At 45.0% G+C, this 23,343-nt stretch overlaps 1 protein-coding gene across 1 annotated transcript in view; it reads right to left on the bottom strand.

Moving 5' to 3' along the window:
• SEMA5B (semaphorin 5B) overlaps nucleotides 1-23,343 on the bottom strand; it is a 219,402-nt gene that overhangs the window by 170,332 nt on the left and 25,727 nt on the right. The window contains 1 exon segment of the mRNA XM_040561085.1: nucleotides 17,274-17,334. The gene's annotated coding sequence lies outside the window, so the exon portion shown is untranslated.

Genomic DNA, 23,343 nt, shown 5'->3' with positions numbered 1-23,343 from the left:
TCAAGACACTTTTGATGATCAGCAGTGACCGATTATATTTAATGAAAACTATTTTAGAAACACATTTGAGTCGGGTATCATTCATTCATTTCCAGATTCAATCAGCGAAGGAGAGGGGGAAAGTTTGTTTCCTTTTCTGCAGATAAAAGGTTGTGTCTGCTTTGAAAATTAATCACTTTCTGCTGTCAAAAAATGTTCTAAAATGCAAACTGATGGATTGGCATGAGCCCGACTCACAACAAACAGATACCCACATGCCTGCAAGCGTTTGTAAAGATTAAGGATGGAAAGGGATTTTTTAGAGGTACACGGAGATACCATCGTGAGAAATGAAATGAGGAAAACAAAGGCAAACTCTTAATTTAAAAATGCAGTGTGCAGTGTTTATTAGAGACTGTGGCAGGGATAAACTTCCAGAGGAAGCTGTGAGAATTTCATCACTTGCAACTAGATATAAATGAACCAGACAAAGCATCTGAGAACATACCGTCATGTCACCACGAGGCCCCCCAAAGAAGCCAGGATGCCAGCGTGGAGAGATGAGGGCAGGTAGCAGCAGCACGTCCCTGGGACGCCAGCATTTCTCACAAGCACAGCTGCACAGAAAAGAGCCCGCAGTCATTTATCACCTTTAAAAACTATCTATTTGGCAAAGTGACTGCCTGGCCACGTCCTGGCTCTGAATCAGAAAGGTGGCAGGACATTGACAACACCCCTACGCACCCCTTGTGGTCCACGGGCACCTTTCTGCCCGACCTGTGTCACTGCTGTCCCTGCAGTGCCCTTGTTGTGGGCAGCGTGGTAAGCAAGACCAGATAATGACTCCAATTAGGAGGTGGGAATGTCGTTCCACTCCCCCTGCTCTCTTCCAGGTCAGTATGAATGTGTTTGAAAACTACTGGCACAGCAAGTTAACGATAATTCAGATTTAATTTGCACTCTGTCGTCTCTGTTTTTTCTATAGGCTTTAATAGTTTAATTTAACAGTCTTAAGTACTGTCTGTATTACCGAGACATAATGCGTATTTCAGACTTGAGCAGCTGCATGGCACAAAATAATATTTCACATTTATATTGTGCCTTTCACGACGAAGATGCTTAAAAGTGCCTTGACTACTATATCTGTACAAGAATCAACTCATCCATCACTGAAACGCAGCCACCTCTAGGCTGGAAACCTCATCAGTCTTTAATAATTTAGGCAAAAATAGAGCAGAGCATTCCACTCAAAGGAAGCGGCAAGTTGAAGAGGTAGAGCTCAGCCACCCTTACTGGCCTAAGGGGTGAAGGTTGGGTGCCCGCTCGGGCCTAGCAGCACAGCAGCCCCTGCTCTGCCACCTCCCTGCCGGATCACAAGTCCCTGCTCGGCGTCACAGCCCGAGGACAGCCAGAAGTAACCCCTGGCAAGATGCACAAGCGGTGAAATGACCATCAGAGGTGCTTGCTCCTGCACCGCCCAGGCCAGATCCTCCAAGGCAGTGAGGAGGCAGCCGCCGATGGCGACGTGCTCTCAGCCAGGCCCTCAGGAAGCAGAGCTCAGCTCTGCCCGGTGGCCCCGACGCCCATTTTCTAACCGAACGGCTGTCTGGGGAGAGCAACGCCACGTCTCGGTGAGCCCTCTGCTCCTTCTTGCAGGAGACCTCTCGCACACGGAAACGGGAACCATCTGGTGACGGGATTTGGCTCCAGGAGCTGAGTCCCACCTGCGTTAGCCGCCCCGCAACCCCTGCTCTGACCAGCAGGAACCTCCCCAAAATGCCATATTCTCAAGGCCCTGGCAGTAACCAAAGGTGATGCTTTCCCATGTAGTTTCCCAGCTAAAGCTTTGTCTCACATTTTTGTGAGGGACCAAGTAAAGTAGCAGGGAAGTGGGTGGGTAGAGAACAAATGTGTCAAACTAATAAAGATTCTCTCTATTTTCGTGCAAATCACCACCCATGTTCATCACTTATTAAAAGCCTTTCATTTATAAAGTCTTTAAGGCTTAGTTTAATAACCTGCAATCATTACTTGAATCACAAAATTTGCTTTTTATTATATTGTGTAAATGAAGCACTGTAGCATTTAATGTAAATTATTTTTTTCCTCTCCCTCTTTTATCACTGTTTTTAAAGCCATTGTGATCAGGTGCTTTTCTCAACATACCCTAAAAGTGCGGAGCATGATATCTATGGCCCAAAGTAATGCTGTTCCTGGGACTCGAGTACAGCAATGAAAGAACACAGACTATAAGTCAGCCTTTCCCGGGTGCTGCCTGCCTCTGAGGTTTCTAACTGGACTGTTCAGATCATCGTCTCTCCCCAGGGGGAGGCTCGGGGTTCCTGTATATCCAGGAGATATAAAAAGGAATTTGTTCATTATTAATACACTGTCTCCAAGAGGCTTTCCTTTTTAATCAAAGTATAAATTTTGAGATGAAATTGATACAGGTGCATGCTGAGAACACGGCACCGCCGGTGGGATCTTCTGGCGTTACAGGCGAAGGCATGGTAACAAACCATAAATCAGATTTGCAGCTGGGGGACTGGTCAAGAACCCCGGCCATTTCAGGCCAGAGAGAAAGATGTTTGCCATTTAACCTCTGGGGGACTTTCATATTATTTTACTGAGCTGCCAGAACGCCAGTAGGCGCAGCAACCCGCCTGCATAGACGTCACCGAAATGTTTATCAAAGCAAAATCTAGTCCTCATCCCCCCAGCATGTATCAGCACATCCTGCTACCAAACTATGCCTCTGAAGTCCCGGCGGGACTTGAGGCAGCAGGTCGCCTGTCCTTCTCTGAGGCCAGTCTTTCTCTGAGACAAAATGAAAACATGAAAACACCTGGAGTAAAACCAGGAGGAAAAATAAAACAGGAGGAAAATTAAACACTGGAAACCAGTCCAAACTGCAAAGCTGAGAGATGTGGATCCAAAATATGGAGCAATTCTAATCAGGGTTTTGGTACTGGCTCATCTGTAATTAAAATGAAGTACAAATCTGCCTGAGACAGTCAACAATCTCAGCTGTTTTCGAGATCTGGCTTTCATTAATTTCATTAACATCTTAAATGCATTCTTATTGCTTGTTCTGATGCTGAAGAGCAAGCGAAATAACAACGCACCATGAACCAGTTTATCTTTGTCTTTGCAGAGGAGCAGATGCGGTATCAGTCTCAGGGGCACACGGGCCCTTTGCACGGAGAATGGCAGCGAAGGGAGCTGTGCAAGTGTGGAAATCTTCAGCCTGAAAATAAATAAATTGAAACTAGCACTTTCATCGGTGCCTCATGCACGTTGGGGAGCGGCACCAGCTTTATTATCATTATTTTGTATTTATCAGTGTGGCAATCTCAAACTGTAACTTGCCATTCTTGCTTCAGAGCAATAGCCAAGAAGGCAGAACTCCTACCGAGCCCCCCACACATCAGTGCTGTGGGTCTGCCCCTCCCAGGATGGGCAGCAAGTAGCAAGAGAAACCCTGCACTCACCAAAGGCAAATCCAGCAAGGCTGGAAGGGGAAGGAAGCCACTTCCAATTGCTATAGCATTTCAGGGCATGGAAACACTGGACAAGCTTTTCATCAACTTCCACCTGATCCAAATTCTTTTGCCAAACTTCATCTCTCATCCAGAGGGAGACAAGTTACCGACAGAGCGAGCTAGATGGAGCTGCAACACACGTGGGCCTTGGGCTCTGGCCGCCTGGCATTCGGTCCCACTCTTCAAAAATTCCTGGAATAAATTAACCGTTCGGGTTGTGATGATGCTGATCTGCTCTGCTTGGCATAAGCAGGTATTTTGATACAAGGGAGATGATGCTTTCTGATACCTGTCATCTTCTCATTTTCAAATCCACTGGCATGTTTCATAGCAAAAAAGATGAAAGAAAAGAAAAGCCTTGCACTGAATAAGACTTCTGTGTCACAAATGAAAATTCATTTTAATTAAGCCAACTTGCGTAAGCTATAATCTGCCCATAAAACTTAATATCACCTAAAAATTCCCATCAAATGCAAATTTTCCTCAGTGATTTATTTGTGTAATTGTGGGATGGAGAGAGAGCAGACAAAGCAGTGGGAGCCGCAGACTGAAGTAAACAGTGTGTCAGAATATGCAAAACAAGGGAAGGACACAAAAAAAAAGAGAGAGAAAGAGAGAGAAGGAAGGGACAAACATTCCCTGGCTGGAAAGTTGTTGAGTGTTTAGAGCCAAAGAGTGGAAAGCTTGGAGAGGAATTTCTACACGTAACCTACTGACTCTACCCTGTTTCCACTCCCAGCATCTCTTCCATTTAGCTAGCGGATGAAATAAAAATCATTTTGGGGGTAGATGAAGGCTTAGATTTGTGCTTTAAAAGGTCATTGCCTAAAATCAGCACCACAGCGAGCAGAAGGGAGCTTAGCAGTTGGTCGGCTTCAGTGTATCCCACACTTCGAGGAGCCTGGCAGTGAGGTAATCCCCCAGGAATGTGTGTGCGGTTGGATGGCTGTGAAAAGAGAGCGGTCAGCTACCAAAGCTCTGTGCTGAATATTCACGTCACACACACACAATCATTTTTCTTGTTAAGTATTGAGAAGAATGGGAACATTATAAATGCAGTATCTTTTTTGGCTTCAAGTTTAGCTGCTTTAGAAAGATCTGCTCCCTCCCTGCTCCCCCACTCCACCAGCTGTGCTCCACCTCCATCCCTGAACCGAATCTGCACGCACAGAGCTTTAAATGACATAAAAACGGGGGAAATTAAATCTAATAGAACTTAAGCTGAAGAGTGAGACTCTTAAAAGATGACACAGCAAATTGGAATAAGCATATAGACCACTTGTCTGTATAAAAATGTCACCTTACTCTACACATAACCCCTTGCCACGTGCTTGTGTGATACCCACATCCATATCCACGTCATATTGCTCAAAGCAACTGTTTACCCCTCTTCCTGTGGAAGAGTCATTACTGCCAGAGCAGATTAAATTTGCTTTGCCAGTGCCTTGGCTGTTGAAAATATCTTTATCTGCCCGAGGCACTTAGCAGTGTGTTGCCGTGAGACAGAGACCAGGTGTCCCTGCCCGAAACTCTGGCTCGTCAGTGGAAAGTCTCCCACTCGTTTTGTTAAGTTTTGGATCAAGCCTAGTCAAGAAAAAATATATATATATATATAAAATACTAGAAAGTTAGTTTTCTGAGTATTTACTAATAAGATTAGATATACTCTTTTTTTCCTATTTTTTTGACTGCTTCAAGTGTCCCTGCACTGACATTTTTCTTCTTACTTCCATAGGTACTTGCTTATCCTGTGCTTTGCTCAGTGGGCTCATGCTTGTGCAGTTTCCCTGCGTGGAAGCAAGACAATGACTGCACAGAAGTCATTTTCTAATGAATGACATCTACAAAGGAAGAGAGAAGTAGACCAATCCTGCCTCTCCTTTGAAAATTACAGTTTTTCCATTTTCTCAAAGAACTGCACATACTTGTACTCACAAGAGTACATGAAGTTTCTAGGTCAGTAGGCTCCTGATTATGATTAGCTTGAATGACACGTTTAAATGTCAATCTCTCTTCTCTCATGGGAAACAACCAGTTCAAACATAATTCTTAACCCACTCTAGTACCTTTTAACCTTTGTTTAACAAAAAGAGAGAGAGGGGCGGGCAAAAAGTTGCCAACCCACTTCTAAGCTTCTACTGTCTTTCTAGGTAAGCAAAATCTATAAAGCCTTCGTGGATGTTCTCAGAGAGATGAAAACCCATTGGTAACAAACCCTCTAGATTTAAGCAGCAAAAGACTTGAACAAGGGGACAGAACACAAATTTTCAGCAATTTTTGTTGTTGTTGTTACAAATTTTAGCTTTCAGCTTTTAAACATGTACATAGCAATGTCCTTATAGCTGTAAATAACTCTAACACGGGTCTACAACAAGGCATAGCTCTGGGAAAGGCCATGGACAGTGCCACATTTCCCCCTCAGAAGATACTAAACTCTTCATGGCTATTACCTGAGCAAGCCTGAAAACCCTCCTACATTACATTAAATAACAGTACTCCAATTTACCAGTGGGAAAAGTGAGATACAGGGCAGTTAAGAGACTTCTCAGAGTCCCTCCACAAATCTGTGCCTGTAAGGTACAATTCCTTGTCTGTTGTGGAATTTAACTCCTACACGAGATCATACCTGAACATTGTCTCCGAGCACTTCGTAACAGGATGTGAGTGGCCCACTTCCTATAAGGAGGACCACTCTTTCGCGCTGTGTTAACGAAGGTTATTAACTCACATGGACGTAAGGTTCTTGCTGGGTTTCTATCGCTACCTTCGTGACTGCAGCTAAGTCTGCTCATGGTTCTACTTTGAGAACGGCTGCCCCTACTGGATTTCCTGCCGACGGTCCATCTACTGTGCAAGACATCCAGGAAGCTGATCTTTAAAAAGCCCACATGAAATGACTTTAATAATGTCAAAACTGCCACAATTACACATGTTTGGAAGGAGACAATCGGGGCTATGGTTAAAAAAATTACACTACTAAAAAGTTATTTTCCTTTCAAATATCTTACCAAGTTCGTTAATACCTTCTGCTGTTGGTGAAATGATCCCCCATTAACATTTCAATTTATTATTGCTGTTCTGTTAATGAGACCACAAAAAATGGAAATGAGGCCTATAAATATGCTAAGAGTTAAAGTCAGGAATCGTAACAGTGTGCACTTTATGAGTAATATTTCAGTATCACCAGCATTCAAAACAGCAAGGAAGTATGGTTCTGCAGCATAAGCATCTGGCTTAACAAACAACCCCCCCAAAAACAAACAAACAAAAAAACACCATAGTTTCTGAAACTGTAAGCTAAAATCTCAGTAGAGCCAACTCGACCCCTGCTGCAGCAGATGAGTGAACTCTGTGCAGCTTACTTTTAAACTGCATTTGGGGAAGGACTTGCTCAGTGAAGGTCACTGGGACTGCTAAACCTGAAAGCAAATGCTGCAGGAGGAAGGATTTGTCCCTGCGTCCTGTGATAAAAAGCTCTCCCTCCATGCTAAAGTCTAGTTACTGCTGGAGGAGCCAAGCCTCTCGAGAGCATCTCAGGCCCACCAGGAAAAAGGGCAAGCTACAAACAGAGAACGCCAGCCCAGGGAGCCACATTAAGATTCATTTAAGAAATATGCTTAATGCCAGGTAGCCTTCTGGATCCATCAGGCTCCCACAGTTCCTCTGGTGATCTGTTCTCCAGCTAGCAGTGGATATTCTCCATGGGTCAAGACAAATTCCTTATGCAAATGGCATTACTGCAACTTGCATTTTCAATTATTAATATTTTGCTTCTTGTCTTCCCAACTTTTTCAGAAGAGGAGGAAAGCAGCAGCTTGTTCCCCTGGGAACAAAAACACAGAACACGGTGCCTCGCTGAGCCATGAAAGGAATGGTCCCTTCAGCACAGGGATGTCATATCATGCTAGCAACATTTTTGTTTCTGCATTTTATTTCTCTCTGGTGATTAGAAATGATCGACCCTACCCCGTTCTCTGCGCATAGCTGACGGCACCAGGCTTATGCTAAAGGAAATGTGTAGTCACACTTCCACGAGCAGTATCATCTTGCAAGGAACAAACTTATAATTATTACATTGATTTTATAATTTATTTTCCAGGAAGCTCAGATTTCACGACAGGGGTTGGCTTTGTGCTGAGGTCCCCCTCCATCAGCCAGCAGAACACTGCACTCCGCGCGGCTTTTAAGCATTAACAGAAGAAATGATCTAAATTAGCCAGTTTGCCATGGCAGTAATAGCAGGTTTGGGAAGAAAAAAAAACAAAAACAACAACAACAAAAAAACCACAACAGACACCTTCAGATGAAATAAAATGAAAACATAAAAAGCAAACAATTTAATGAGAAGACAGACTATTTCAGTAAGTCTAGTTATTTGATAAGCAGACTGCCACCGTCAGCCTTTTATCATCTGTGAAAATGCATGATGGATCTTCCCTGTTTACTTACAATTTCCAACCTTCCCCTTCTGATCAACATTAGCATATTTGCTCCAGCGCCTGTAATGACACCAACTGCTAGCAACCACCCTGATTCCACCTTTCAGGGACAGTCAGCACTGACAAGCCCGGCGTGGCTCAGCGGCACATACATATGGCACGCAGACTGGGTGGATCGAGGCTGTTAAATGTTCTTCCTCTTCTGAGCTTGCCTGAAGGGAAGGAAAACGGCTCCTGCTGAGAGCGAACGTACATAAAGCTGTAACAAACATTTAATTTTAGCTGATCTGAAAGAGAATTAGTGTGTGCATTCTGCACTGCCAGTTCCTACAGCAGCTGCTCAAATGAGGTGGCTTTGGAGGGTTATTAATTCCCATATTAACGGTCAGCCTCCTCGTCATTACTGAAATACAAGCTCCCGAGTGTGTTTCAGTCTTTCTTTCCCACATCTCTTTCAATTCTTCCATTATAAGCAGATAAAGTCATTATTTGTCTGAAAAGGACCTCAGTCCAACACATGCTTACTATACTTTATCTGGCTTTATGATTCAGCTACACATTTTTTCTTCTGTGTAAACAAAACAAAGCTTGTTTCAATTAAAAAAAAAAAAAAGGAATTAATTAAAAATGTACAGCAAGTTCCAGGGAAACTGCCGAAATGGCTACTGCGTGTGTGCATTGTTTGTGCTAAAGCAGTCAGCAGCCATGGGAGGGAAAGCCTCAGATACGATTTTTAAACTAGGCTCGTGAACAACATTTCACTCTCCATCAGAGCAGACTTGAATGGATTATTTCTCCACTACACTTTGAGAGGGCAATGCTGCCAGATGTCATGAATCTAAATCAATTTATGCAAAACAGGAGGCATCATATCACATCATGCCTACCTGACACAGCCTCTCTTTCTGTCCCTTGGCTGGGGTTTTGGTACGAGGTTTAGGGGTACTATTGGAACAACCCCCCAAGAACTCCACAGAGATTCGATTCCCTTTGAACTGGAGCAAAGCAGAAGTTATTCCATCAAAATCGGCTCTTCAGCACTCAAGTTCAGCTCATTTATGCTGGCTAAGGATCTAGCTCTACTACCTACAGATTGAAAGATGCTAAGGAAGGACTATTTTTATATGCTTTACCAAATATAAAACATGTGATTGACACGTAGGCTGAGATTCATCTCACCCTACTTTATTCACCTGCAAGCTGGGCTAGGCTAGGCAGCGAGGCACTTGGTACGTCAGCGGGCTGAGAGCAGCACTGCCAAAGGTCGGCTCCTGTCGCCTGTGTGAACGCCCCTCAGATAAGGCCCCTCACTGGCTACACAATAAAACTGCGTTACGATAGATCGTCCAGCTCAGCAGTAAAAAAGTAATCTTATAGTTATGCAAAATTCTGATCCTTGTCCTTTTTCTTCCCTAGTGTCTGTGTGGCAGTGTGAACAGACTGACTTTTGCAAGGCTATTGAACCTCAAATCCGTCTGGTTGTGATACCTGCTCCAAAGTCACGTCCAGCTGGACTGAGAGCTGCTGCAGGCACTGAATTAAATCATCCTAAGTCCCTCAGCAGAGGTTCCCACACAGGCAAGAGACTTGCAGATCACCCTTTATACGAGGCCTCTCCTTTTTTTCGTCCAGGTGTTGCCAGGACGAATGCGGTGCTGATGAAGCCGGTTCTCTCAGCACCAGCTCACACCAGTTTGGTCTGACACCAAACAGCTGAGAAGTACAACGAGCTCTACCAGCCCCTCGCCTTGGGATGAACTGCCCTGGCTTTGGAGCAAAGGTAGATGTTATTCACACTTCACTGCACCACCTCCAGTGAATTTTGCTGAAGATTTTGAGAGTTAATAAGCTGCCTGCTTCTCTTTCAGACTTCAACAGTGTCAAGGCTGTATAGAGGGAGGTGTGTGGATGGAAACAGTATCTGATCTAAAGCTAGAAACAAAAGAGCTTATTTCCCCTGATCTGGGGAAGAATCCAGTAAGCCTCTTGGGCACATAGTTGAAACCACAGTAAGGACAGTAAAACCCTTCCTGGAATTGCAGGATCAGGAAGAAAGCAAGAAACGAGAGGAAAAGGAGTTGTTAAATAGAGTGTACTTGAGGAGAGCTTTAATGAAAGGCGCGATGCACGGCCGCTTGGCAGGCACTCTGGTGCTCACTAGCAGGGGATAACGGGAGCTCGGGTAGTCAGGGTGGGGAACCGCGACTTGGCTGCTCCTGTTCTTGACTCAGCTGGGGCTGCGTTTCCACCCTCGGGCACTTCTTTTCCCCACCTGCGAAGCGGTGATAACTCCTTACGAATAAAACGTAGCAGCTAAGAGCTGAGCCCTCTTCGTACAGGAGGCCACATCCGCAGCGTCTTCAGGCATAGCGCCCCAGGGAAATCGGGGGGGTCCTGCCAGAGGGTTAGAGGGCAGAACCCAAAGCTGTGGGATGAAGCCCGTGTAAGGAGGAGATGACCATGTGCCGTGCCCTTCACCCATCTCCTGAGCGGTGCAAAGCAATTCCCAAGTTTCTTGTTACAAGGCAAAGCTCAGATATATTGCTCCTTTACAAATACCGACATTTCATCAGAGGACATCAAAAGATGTTGTGCCTTTGTTTTGCCCTTCATAACTAAAAAAGGCATCCCACAAAATAAACAAAATCCCTTCTTTTTCATTACCCACAAACATGCCGCTTCCACCAGCAGCCAGGCTCCAATCTAGTAAATGTCCTCTCCTCCCTCCCAGCTCCTCTCCCTTTTCCCACCTGGGGAATTCAGCTGCTTGCAGAAAAACTCAAAAAGCTAAAAAAAAGTATAAAAATCTTGGCTTGCATGACCCAGAAATAACTGAAAAAAGTGAAACCGTATGCCTTGCCCCCAGTGGCTCTGGGACTTGGAGCCAAACCAAGGCCAGGAGAACGGAATATTGCTCTTTGTTAGCCATAAATAAATAAATAAAGGACTACTCCCTCTTACCCTTCGGGATATGATTTCTAAGGAGGGAGAAATTCCCCATGGAGTTTATTATGTGTAGATGGGAAGCATGCCTCCTAGGGAAACGCAGCGGGGGCAGCCTTCCCCTTGGTGATTTCTTCCCCGCCTTTCTGTCACTTCTTTATTCATTTTGCAAGCCTCCCTCCCCTCCGCTCTGCAATAAGTGAAGCTGCACAAAGGAACGTGCAGGTAACTCTGACTCCAGCCACTCCAAGCTACACAGCATCTCCGTTCCTATATAAACGATCAGTGTGTGGCCTGGGTTTCATTTGCAACTGTAAATGAAACAGGCCTACAACTGTGTTCATAATCCTCCTTAATTGAATTTCTGTGACAAAACCCAGACAAAATTATTGCCCTCAAGTTAACAGTTTGCGCGAAGTAGCCAAGGGTTCCTGGGAAGCTTTAAAACAAATGCAGGACAAAACTGGATACCACGAAGCAGTTATTTGGTGTCGGTACCACTTGTTTGGACGGGAGGAGGTTTAAATGAAAGAATAAGGTCATTTTAATATGAGGGACGGCCTAGGGATTCAACAAAGGCCGAAAAAGTGAGAATGAAATCAGGGTGGAAGAGCTTGGACGTAGCCCAGCAGATGCTGCTCCCACAGCAGCTCCTGGAAGGAGGTGCTGGGCTGTCTGGGTTTTTGGAAAGGGAAGCATCACTCCCAGCTCGGTGTGGCTGATCAAGAGATTCTCACAAATCCAGAGGGGCTTGAAGCAACTGTTTGGTCTGTGTGCAAGTTCACACTCCACTGGAAGGGGTATCTCCTTTAAAATCGTCCACTTAATCATTTCCTTCAGCTCGACCGTCAGTTATACAGTAAATACACACAGCATTAATAACGATGTCAGGCTGCTGGTAAAGTGCCCACGCTTATTTTTAAAATGTGAGAACCGCTGCTAAATGCAAGCGGGGATGCAAAAAGGGCACTGCCCTGAAGGCTGCTCCCACTGCTTGCGGAAGACGAGAATTAAAGCCGCTCACATTACCAAAAATGAGTGTTTGTTGTTCTTCCAGATGATACAGATGTTTTCTTGAAGGATTGGGCAAAGCTTGTGTGAGCGGAGATGCCTGTTTGCAAGAGCTAACTGTATGTGTCATACGCCACATGGACAGACACCCTTTTTTACCCCAAAGTGCCACGCTTTAGTCACTGTATGGTCTGGTAACTAAAGCAAACTAGCAAAGTTATGAGGGGCTAAAGCAGACCCTTCGTGCCTCCACTTACACAGTGCCAACGGGAGCAGGGAAAACCATGTCATCCCCAGGCGCTGCCGGCCTGGTTACACCCCGCGAGCTCACAGAAGTTAATATCCTTTGCAATTTCAGCAGAAGGCAAGGCTGGGAGGCAACGGGGAGGGTGAGGTAATGGAAAGAGAAAACCTGTAACTCCTCCGTGTGCGCCCGTGTCCTGTGGTCACCCAGTGCTCCCAAGGCAGAGTTGATGCAAATGGAGGGGTACAGGAGGCTGGGGGGGCCTCATGCCAAATTCCCTCCAATTCAATTACTTAGGACGGAGGTAAAACATCCTGAGAGGTAATTAAACGAGCAATACCGCTCAGACAAAGGCAGGCAGAGACCAGACCTCATTTCCACAGACCTCCGCGCCATCATGGGACGGCATGCCCCTGTCCCCACCCTCACTCACAAGGCAAAGCCAGCACGATGAGGGGCCACTGGGGGGTTTCAGGAGATGTTTCCTCTCCCAGGGATGCAGTGGGATAACACCCAGGTGCTATCGCCTTCCTCAGCACCTCTGCTGCTCCACAAGCTTCAGCGGTTGCATTAACACCTGGTTTTGAGAGATTGCTCATTAGCCCTTGGGTCCTGTGCCACTTTAAGCAACCTTTTAAGAACACCTTTTTATAGCTTGCGTGCTCTGTTTTTCCTCAGGCCACAAGTGAACTGCACCGAACGGCAGCAGGGGCAAAGTGAGACAGAAATAAACAGATGCGTGTGCACACACACAGCCCCCATCGCCACACAGGCACGGCTGGGGCCAGAGACCGACGTCTTCAGGAAAAGGCACGAGGGGATAAATTCAGCCCAGTGCTTTGCCACCAGTGGCAAAGGGAAGAAAGGGGAACATTTAAAAGGGTGATGAAATGTTTCAAGAAAAAGCAATATATTTTTATGCACTTGTAAAATCCACGGGCAATGACTTTTCTGGTTAATTGGTTTCATCTTATTAAACTAAAACCTATTTGTAAAATCCAGACATATTCAAGCAGAAGTCCAATTCCTGCACCAAAAACCAATACAGCATTTCGAAGAAGAAAATTAAGCAATGCAAACCAGTTTCCATTAGTTTGAAAGCACGGCACTTACTGCGCAGAAGAGAAATGGAACGGAGCGCTTGACTTTTCTAAAATGCACTTTGGAAAAATCACGTTGCTCATTTACCCCAAAACTGCAGCCTCCTTTTTCCCCACCCCTGTGAAAACCGATAACTGTTTTGGCCCAATTACGCAGTGATTTATAAATCAGCCTCCTGCTATCTCTCCCTGCACTTGTCACGTTCAATTTCTTCCCCCTTATTAGACCACTCTCCTTCTCATTAAATAGTCCCTCTGTCTAACTTGCCAAAGAACTGCCAATGGGCCCCTCGTTTTACAGAAGAATAGACCCAGCTTTACCAACGGGAAAGGGCCTCTAATGTGCCATGGACACAGCACAGTGAGGCATGGTAATTTGCCTGTGGTAATGATGCTACTTCACAATGATCGGGAAAACAAAAATCTTTAATAGCTAAATGACACCCCATCCTTCTGCACCCTGTTGAATTCAAAAAACAGGGGAAGCAAAACTCAATGTCCTTTAAGAGATGAGCTAAAAGTGCCTAATCATCCTTTTTTTTTCCAAATGCCTCATCTGTGTGGAATCACTGCAATGGGTGGTTTGGTGCTGGGAACAAGACAGAAATAAAACAAGCCAAGGATTTCAAAATGTTTTAGCGCTTTAAAAGCAAGGGATATTTGGGGAAAAATATTAAAGACTATATATGTAAACAATTTTGAATATACTATGCACATGCATGATTCCCACCCCTCGAATATTCTGCTCTGCAGAAAAGATTTGTGCAAAATACCACTGAAAGCTGTATTACTTATTTTCTCTTTTTTTTTTTTTTTCAGGTGAAAAGGAAGTCCGTGTTGTGGCAAGGACAGAGAGGCAGTCTGCGTGTGCCATGGCTCATTTCTGAGGATGCTCCAATTCAGCAAAGTACTGAGCTCTTGAGTGCCAAATCAATCCTGAGAAAAGCTTTCATCCTCAGTCCTCATCAGAAGCTTTTCACTTCTTACAGTTGGGTTCCCTAGGCTGCCTGGGTCGGCAAAACACTGATTGCTTTGGCCAGCCAAAGTCTGGTTGCTCCAAAAAGTCAGTCTTCAAATACAGCACATTAAGCCACTCAGTGGGAGAAATTCTGCTCTCATATTTGGCCAAACACAGCAGGCAGAGCTGCACTGACTTTGATGACATTATTTGGTGGGCACCAGAAGGAAGGAGGAATCATAAGCAATCATATGGTGCATGTTTGGTAATCTTTTGGCACTGCTGAAAGGTTGGGGAATAGACTTAAACATAGGCTTATGAAAAAGGATAGACCAATATAATTTACAATATTGCTCGTATTAGTCAACATCAGGTTTCTTTGATAGTTTCCAAGGGCAGAGAGTGTAATTTGTCAGAAGTTGGCCAGTTGCAGTTTTATAAATTTTGTAGCTGCCTGATTGGCACACTTCACTCTCTTCTTGTCCAAAACTTTTCCTTCTGCTACAGCTGCAGAGAACAGGAGCAGGACTTGAATTCAGCAGGCTGCAACAAGGCTGAGTTGCTGAGAAATGAGAACCAAGCCCCTTCATTGCCACACTTGCCCAGGAATTCTTCAATTCATGATGTTCAACTCTTAACAAACCCTGAGACAAATCTCTTACTGCAATTAAGCAATAGCTTCTGCTTTAGAGCGTCTGGTGGTCTTTTTAAAGATTACTCACTGTAGACTTCATCAGTTGATTGCCTTATTGTCTTATGAAATTAAGTGCCTACCACAGGAAAAGTTTGGCAACCCGTGTTGAAAATAAGCACCCAAAGACTCTCTAAATACCTGTTTATTCAATCTAGAGTAGCACTCGAGGGAAGTACTAAAATCTTTGAGAGAAATGCCACACACCATGTTAAAAATTCCCCCAAATGTTGTATTCTTAAGCCTTTCTTTACTCATGTGTCTGCTTCAAATAAAAAATGTTCTAAAATCCCCTAAGATGCATGTTTCAATGGCTGACTCAACATTTCCTTTGCAGTAAACATGGCTACAGTGCTGGCAATGAAACTTTGGGAGGGACGTAAACAAATCAGCATTTTTATGTCCCTTAAGGACCAAATGATTTAGTGTAATTTTAAACCTTAACATGTTCCGGATGAATAATTTTGATACGTTTCATCTTCAGCTCTGCAGACCTTGCCAAGCAGAGACCATAATACTTAGCAGCTATTTATCAGCAAAACCATGGGCGACTTTTCAGAGGCCTGATATTAGAGACCCGTCCAGGCAATCTCCCTCCGAAACTTGGCTCCTCAAGGAGCCAAGGACAGGTTCCCAGCTGTGACCCAGCACAGGTGCTTTCCCAGGCCTCATGCAAAGCTTCTTGACAGTGTGAAAAGGGCACGTTGCATTCCAGAGGCTGAGCAAAATAAACCTTCCTGTTTGGGAGAAAATTCAGGTCTGCAGCAGAACTGGCAGAGACACTCTTCTGGACACCGCACTTCTTAAATGGGCCTCGTTGTGAAACCAAGAGAGCTCTCATTGCTGGTAATGAACATCCATCCCCTCATCCTGACAGTACCACCCGCTCCTTTGGGGTAGCGGAAGCAGTGGAAGCAAAGACAGAGGGAGGAGACAGAGCAGGTACACAGAGCCACAGCCACCTTTTATTGTGGCCAGGTAGATCCCTGTGCTTCAAAGCTCTGCGCCATTCAGTGAGTACATCAAGAGTGGCTTGTTGCCACAGCTATGCCCTCCTCTGCCCAAGCAACCACAATGACACAAAGGGGTGTGAACAGAAAGCCTGGAGGATCTGGCACAGCACAGAGTTTCATTTCCTGGTGTATCCCTTGATATAAAGAAGCTCCTCGTGCAAACACTAATGCTCATGCAGAGAGCTGCTAACACCATTCAGCCTGGTGGAGTTGGTTCAAGGTACTTGCCTTAGCAGTGTAAGTTACATCTACGATTTTCCCTCTAGGTTTTGCAAGATGAGTGCATAGGTACAATCATTACACTCATTAGTTCTAAAATAGTGGTATTTGTTTTGCTTGCTGCTTGCCAGGCAGATATAGCCACCAGGGTGTGAATCTATTAAGTGCAAACCACAGTTCCTATCACTTTGTTTTGTTCTTCACTCTCCTTTTACTGAGCATTTTCCTTGAGCTCTTTCTCTTTTGATCTACTTGAGAAAAACGGCCTCCTTTATTGATTAAATTACAAATTCCGGTGGCTGGTGATTGAGTTATATGATAACACCTGCCGAAAGCCATCAACTACAATTGAAATAAAAGGAAAAATTAGCACTCTCTTTATTACAAATGGTTTGGATGTTGAGTAGCTGACTGAATTAAATGAAGATTGAGCAGATCTGAGAGAACTGATTAGGAAAAACAATGCAGGATTCAGGAAAGCGCTACCAAAATTCACAGCTCACTAATTCACCCAAGGACAATATGGGAACAGTTGAGGAAGAGACAGAAATTGCATCTTTTTCACACATCCAGGAATTCAATCCAGGAATTGCACAAAAGCTTCCCCCTGTGATAAGACTCCTCAGACACCCAACTCTGACACCAGGTGACTGATGGCCAACAAATACATGATCAGGGCAGCAGCCTCCATTTCATTCATTCAGCTTCTAATAGGCCTTTTTAATTAGTGCTATCACAAGCAAAATAAGGTTCTTGGCCTTTGTTCTGTGCCTGGGAACAAACTCCATGCCAGCTTTTGGTAACGTATCATTGCATTTTATTCACTGCTCATCTACTCTAATGAGGTATTTTTATTTTTGTCTACTTGTGGCATTTCCAGCAGTACAGACAGATGTCTTGGGCTTTCTTCCTGCAGATTAAACAACCGTTACAGGAATTCTTGAGCAAGACAACATTAAGCTCATAAAGCAAAGTGTCTAAAATGGCACTGTCCATTTTAGAACCATGTCCTCTTCCAGCCACTTCCTTGCAAGCTCATTGCAAGGTAGAGTCTAGCAAAGTTTATCAAAGATCTAGATACAGTGTAAACACAGCTGTTAAAGAAGGGTTGCAAACATCATATTATATACTTACAGCCTCTGCATTACTGAAGTATCATATTCGAAGTCACGCACCAGGGGAAATCCTTAGTAACCTGTGGAAACATCAGAAAACAAGTCTTCAATGGATATTTCTAATTATGTCTTCTGATGGGGAAGAGAATTTAATTTCAAATTTTGACATTATTTTAGAAACAAAATGTAACAAACATATTATTTAAATTTAACCACAGAGCAACGTAAAAATTTTCCTTAATGCTCATCTGAAGTTTGTTTCAAAACTTGCTTCAGCTGCAATCCTCTTTCTTCATGTTTGCTTTCTGCAAAAATCTGAACCTACAGATTTGCTAGCAGCAAATGTTTGTAAAAACAATTAATATTTCAATACATTCAATCTAACTTACAAACTGTGCAGCCCTGCCTGCACACTACTGACCACTTCATCCTCCCAGGAGAGCCAAGGAATCCTCTTGTCCCAGTTTCCAAGGGGAAAATGCACCAGTGAGAAATGCAGGCTGTGAGCACACACCTTCTTCCCCACTGCAGCGTTCTGCGTGGGGAGATTACTGTCTCCACCACTCATCTCCTCGCCTTATCACTCACCCCTGCCTGAGCTTATTGCATGCTTCGTTCTGTCAGCAGAACTACTCACCAATGTAGTCAGAGATCCAGATTAGTAAAGACCTATTTAAACCATTCAAGTCAATCCATGAGCTGCAGCCAGATGAAGAGGTGTGAATGCTGCCTACACGTTTTGCCCCAGGTCTCACAGCAAGCCTGGCAGGGCAGACAGCGAGCATGCTAGCTGTGAGCAACATCCCTGCTCTTTGAAACATTGAGGGTGCTGATCCCACAGCAAAGCACAAAATGAACAAATCTGCTCAAGAAACTCACATCTCAGAGGTTATCTTCATTATTTCCACCCATCTGTCTGGTCCAAAACCCTCAATTCCATCTTAACCCAATGAAAGTAAAGAGGCAAAAATTATATCAAAGTATGCTAAAGTCTAGATTGTTCTCTAATAAGAGATCTTTTAGCTCAGCATTATGGCAGCGCCCCAAAGCTTACCCTGTGCCTGAACTCTTGGTGCTAAGCTCTGTGCAGCCCTTGGACGCAGCTGTCCCTGCTCCCTGGAACTTCCAGGCAAGAGATCAAGGAGCTGAACATGTAGGCAGGGAAAAGACAGAGACAGCAAAAATCAGAGGACGTTTCTGCACAATGGCTTGTGAGCACAGATCCCACTCAGCCAGTAAGAAATGATTCACTGTGAATAGACTCTGACCCTGCTACCTATTATGCTCGACAGCCGATCTCACTGAAATAATTTATCTAGTTATTTACATGGCTTCCATCACAGCAACGTCTGAGCATTCACAAACCAGATGGGTTTATCCTCAGTGTGCTCCTGAGAAGGAGCACATGCTATTAGCTCTACATCACAGACAAGGAGTGGAGGCTCTAAAAAGACAAAATGGTTTTTCCAGGGAAACTAAAATCTGATGTGCCAAAACCTTGTATCATACCAGAGGACTCCTGGGGCTAAGGTGTCACGCTCAGGGACAGGCCATAGGCAGACCTGTCACCACCCTGGTAAATCGCACTTGAACAATGGTTTCTACGTAGTGTGACTCTTGCAAAAAGGAAGAAAAAGAAAAGGAAAAATCATAATTGTAGCAACATCTGAAAAGTGCAGTAACAGAGGAACCAGTCACCCAGTTCACCAAGAGGACTGCAGCAATTGTTTTCTACAAGAAGTCTCATTCATCACATTTTTCTAGTCCAGAAAATGCTCCCACAGTCCCTTCTTGAAACATTTTAAGACTGTGACACATGTATGCACCCTTATCTATTTCCTTCCCTCTCCTGTTGGTCTTTCCCTGTGGAAGCAATCACAGGAAAGGGCTGAAGATGGGAAAGTTTCCACAGTTTCTGCCAAGGATGAATCCTGAAGGTGGGAAACCCACGGGAATGCCAGGGATGACAGATCACCTCACGAAAGGACTCAGCCCTCATTACCAGTTTTCTCTTACTCTAAAATGACAACAGTGGAGATGCTTTTTTTGGTGATACCCCAGGTGGCAGATCAGAGCCCAAAATACCAGGCTGTAAGAAAATAAGATGCATCTGTGAACTCAAACCCACAGGACTGGCAGTTTCTTCTAAAACATAAGCCACTGGACAGCAGAAACTCTTGGGTTTTATCACCAGCAGGATTTTTGGGCTGCAAACTGCCAAATTCTAAACATAACAGCTCCCTTCTGGCCAGAGAATAGAGGATTCCCTAAACTCACCTTTGATCTGCAAGAAACTGAGCATTCTCCTGAAATTACTTGTCAGATGTTTGAATTCCCTCTCAGGTTACAGCATGAAGCCATTCCTATCTCTCCATTAAAGCAGTCGATAGACGGGATTGTCTTAATCTTTCGGGACTCTGGAAGTTCATTTCACGTTAATTTTAACAGGAACAGGGTGCTCACAGCTCCTGCTCGGGTTAAAAGAACCAGACCTGTCGACTGTGTTCAGCCAAGCCTGGAAGCCCCTCCATAGTGCTGTCATCAATTGAGAAGTAGGATAAGATAAATAGCAGGAGACAAGACCAAACTTCCCTCTCTGAATCCACGCTGTGTCAGCCAAAAGCAGGGCATCCCCACATTGAAGGAGCAAACTGCCCAGCTGAGGAGCCTGGGTTGCTGTATCCAGACCGAAGAAGCCCCATCCGAGCCGGGCCTCAGCCTCACCTCAGGGCCGCGGCCACCATTTTGTCCCCAGGCCATACCAGCACACTGCCTTCCCCTGGCCCTGCAGGAGATGGGCCCAACACCGCTCACAGCCATCCCCGAAAACCTTCACGCGCTGCGGCAGTGGAGGTGGAGCTGTGCCAGAGCCACCACAGGAGCTGAATCTCTTCCCTCTCGTAACATGTTTTATCCGCGCTCCAGTTTAAGGCGGGGAGGTGTTGTTGCCCTTTTGCAGACCGACAAAACCCAGCACGGCAGATGGATTAAACACCTCGCCCAAGGTCCCTCGGGACACGCACATCTGCACTGCGAACCGATCCCAAACTGCCTCTAACCCAGACTACTGCCCTTCCCTCCAGCCCAGCCTAATTCTCCAAATTTCATGATTCAAAGCTCTATTTAAAGGCCCTGCAGCTATGGGTGTGTGCAGGAAATTAAGGCTGAGCCAAAAAAAAAAAAAAAATTTGAACTTAACAGCTCTGGTTGGGATTTTCCTTACGGTCTTGGTAATGATGAAACATGGAGCTGTTGGGGGTTTAACCTGAAATGGAAAAAAAGCTGTTGGATCTCATTTGGGCAATGATGTAAACCACCAACAGGATACAGCAGCAACACTGATGTCTTCTCCTTCCCAGTGAACCTGTCTCCTAATGGCCCAGTGGTGGCCACCCAGCCTAGCACTGCTTCCCCAGCTTGCCGCTGGCTTACCAGCAAGGGCTGCTATGAAGAAGGAAGAAAATGATCCAGAAGAACAGCGATCTAACATCTCCTGCAGTCTCCCAGCGTAAGGGAATTGGCCAGGCACAGTTACCCATGGAAATGGAGGGCAGCCTGGATAACCAACAAGGCTCCGAGACACGCAGCCTCGGTGTGCTATTCAAATCTTGCTAAGCTTTTTACGTGAGCTTTATTATTGTGGGTGATATTGCTTGCCCTAGATCTGGTGAGCAAAACGGGGTTGTTCTCTGTAATCCTTCAGAGGCTGCTTATAAATCAGGGAACACTTCACCTCTGGACACATGGCACCAACAGCTAATAATGTAAATGGTCCAATGTTTTAACGTTAATAGGCAGTTGCTTAGCTTAAGGTAGATAAAAATTAGGTCAGGAACTCTGGTCCTGAGCCCTAAGTTAGAAGAGCCTCAGTCTGGATGTATCTGGATCACCCTGGCCTTTACAGCACAGTGCACACAGTCCACACGTAACGGCACCCCGTAGGATGGAGTTGCAGAGGTGGCAGTGGGCCATACCATCCCTGCCCTTATTCAGCTGCAGAGCTGCAGGAGGAGCTGTTCTCTTGTAGAGCTGCATGTGCAGCTTTTGTCCCCAAAACCCCAGTGGTTCGCCACCAAGCATTAAGCATCCACCCTGTGGCACAGCAGGGCGGGAATGGAGAAGAAAATGGCAGCAGCGAGCAGCACCGTGCCTTGTCCCCGTCCTGCCACGCCATGGCCAGCAGCACACACGAGGAGAGAGGATGGTGCTCATTCCAGTGGGATGCCAGGGTCTGGCTGTCCTACCCAATGTAACCGGGAAGGGTCGGGAGGATGATCCTCCTCCCTCTGGTGCTGCCCTGCCTCCCCTCAGGCACCTCCGCCTCCCAGACCGCACTGAAGTCACCATGCCTTTTAGGAAACGGCAACAGCAGTAACCTAATTGCTGTGAAACTAATCTTGAAGGCATCAACTCCTAAACACACACAGGAAATAAAATCTGCTTCCATATGAGCCTTTCCACGTTTCTCAGGCATCCAAAGGATGTCCTTTATAAATCATGAGATAAGAGCAGACTTGTTTTTCAGACTGCATATCTGCATGGTTCCTTAGATACCACCAAAAGCCTAAAGGCAGGCCTTGGCATCTCATCCCTTCTTATAAGCTCTTTCAGAAAGTTAGAGCTGACTTTGACACTAACATGATGAGAAATGGGGAGTATCTGTGCCATTCTGGGGACTATGCCAAACCCTCTATTAGCAACCCCCACCTTGCTAAAAAACAAAACAAAGCAAAAAAAAAAAAACCAACCCTCCTGTTTGCTACTGATTAGGCAGCCGAATTAAAACTGATGAAGTGATTGGACAGGATCCAAAGCTGTTTATCTGCACATAAATCACAGACATGCTTTACTCAGCCAGTATGGATTTACTGAGCTAGGGGAAAGACCTCTTATTCTGAATGCTGATTATTACAGCAATTAAAATATCAATGAAACAAATGTTCGGGGAGAAGGCTGTTAGGGGCTCCTGGAGAAATAATTCCATTAAATATGAATTCAAAAAAGTTCCCAATTAAAAATAAATAAATAAAAAGAAACAAACAAACAAGAGGAAGTTTTAGCGGAGAGTTTGTTTCTTCTAGTTAAGTATATGACGCTAGAAGAATCAAATTCTAAAGGAGGAAAGATGCACATTAACTAGCTGGACATGCCAAAGGAGATTAAAAAGGAAGGCTGATACATATTTTATGATCACAAGGGAATAAAAAAAATTTAAGAGATGCACTGTCAAACCAGACACAGTGTTAATAGCTAAAGTATATGGCAGTAAGAACTGCTGTTCCCATAGCTATTAATGTAAACTGAAAATTGGGAGCAGGCTGCAGCAAAAGAAAATAAATCACACTTTTTTTTTTTCCAGTTTGAAAATATGTGTCAAATAAATCCCACCCCCAGCATTCACTCTCTGCATCCCAACCCCGCAACAGCAAGACAAGGGCTGTCATTTCAGCAAGCCACAACTTCCAGGCAAGTGAGACAAGTGACAATTTCTTACTATTAATCATGGCTATTTTATTTACACATTTTTCCTACTTATCAGAATCATTTGCCTGGAGATTATCTCCCCTTCCCCTTGGAGTCCTGAGAAACTATTTAACATGGGAAGTGGCTAAGGGGGGCAAAGAGGGGAGAGTGTCATGTAGCCAAGTTACACATCCCAGCTGGAATTTGGGATGATGTCTTGCAGTTCTGACTCCTCCAGCCAAGTTTCATACAGGAAGCACAACTGCGCCAAGGGCGCAGTGAAATACACTGGAGCCAATAAATAGCACTTGACTCCATTAACACGCTTATGCCGTGGATCCCATCACGAAACCCTTAGTCACCTTGCAACATTTGCTCGTGAGGTAGCCAACGACTTGCACAAGGAAAAGGTTCAGCAGCCAAGAGGATCCTGTGACAAAGCCTTACGGAGGCAGAGCGAGCACGGGGGACGTGTGAAGGCAGAGCCCTTCCAGGCGAGGCAATTGCTGCTCAGTTTTAAGTCTCATATGGAAGCACGGGCCAAGGAAGGTCATGGAGTCACCAGTGAGGTAAAGGGCAAACGGCTGTGAGGAGCACCACCAGCCCCAGGCAGAAATCCCCTCTTG

This window comes from Cygnus olor, chromosome 6, assembly GCF_009769625.2.
Source record: "Cygnus olor isolate bCygOlo1 chromosome 6, bCygOlo1.pri.v2, whole genome shotgun sequence".
Lineage (NCBI taxonomy): Eukaryota > Metazoa > Chordata > Aves > Anseriformes > Anatidae > Cygnus > Cygnus olor.
Note: the sequence above shows the minus strand (reverse complement) of the source record. Positions and strands in the feature narration are given on the sequence as shown.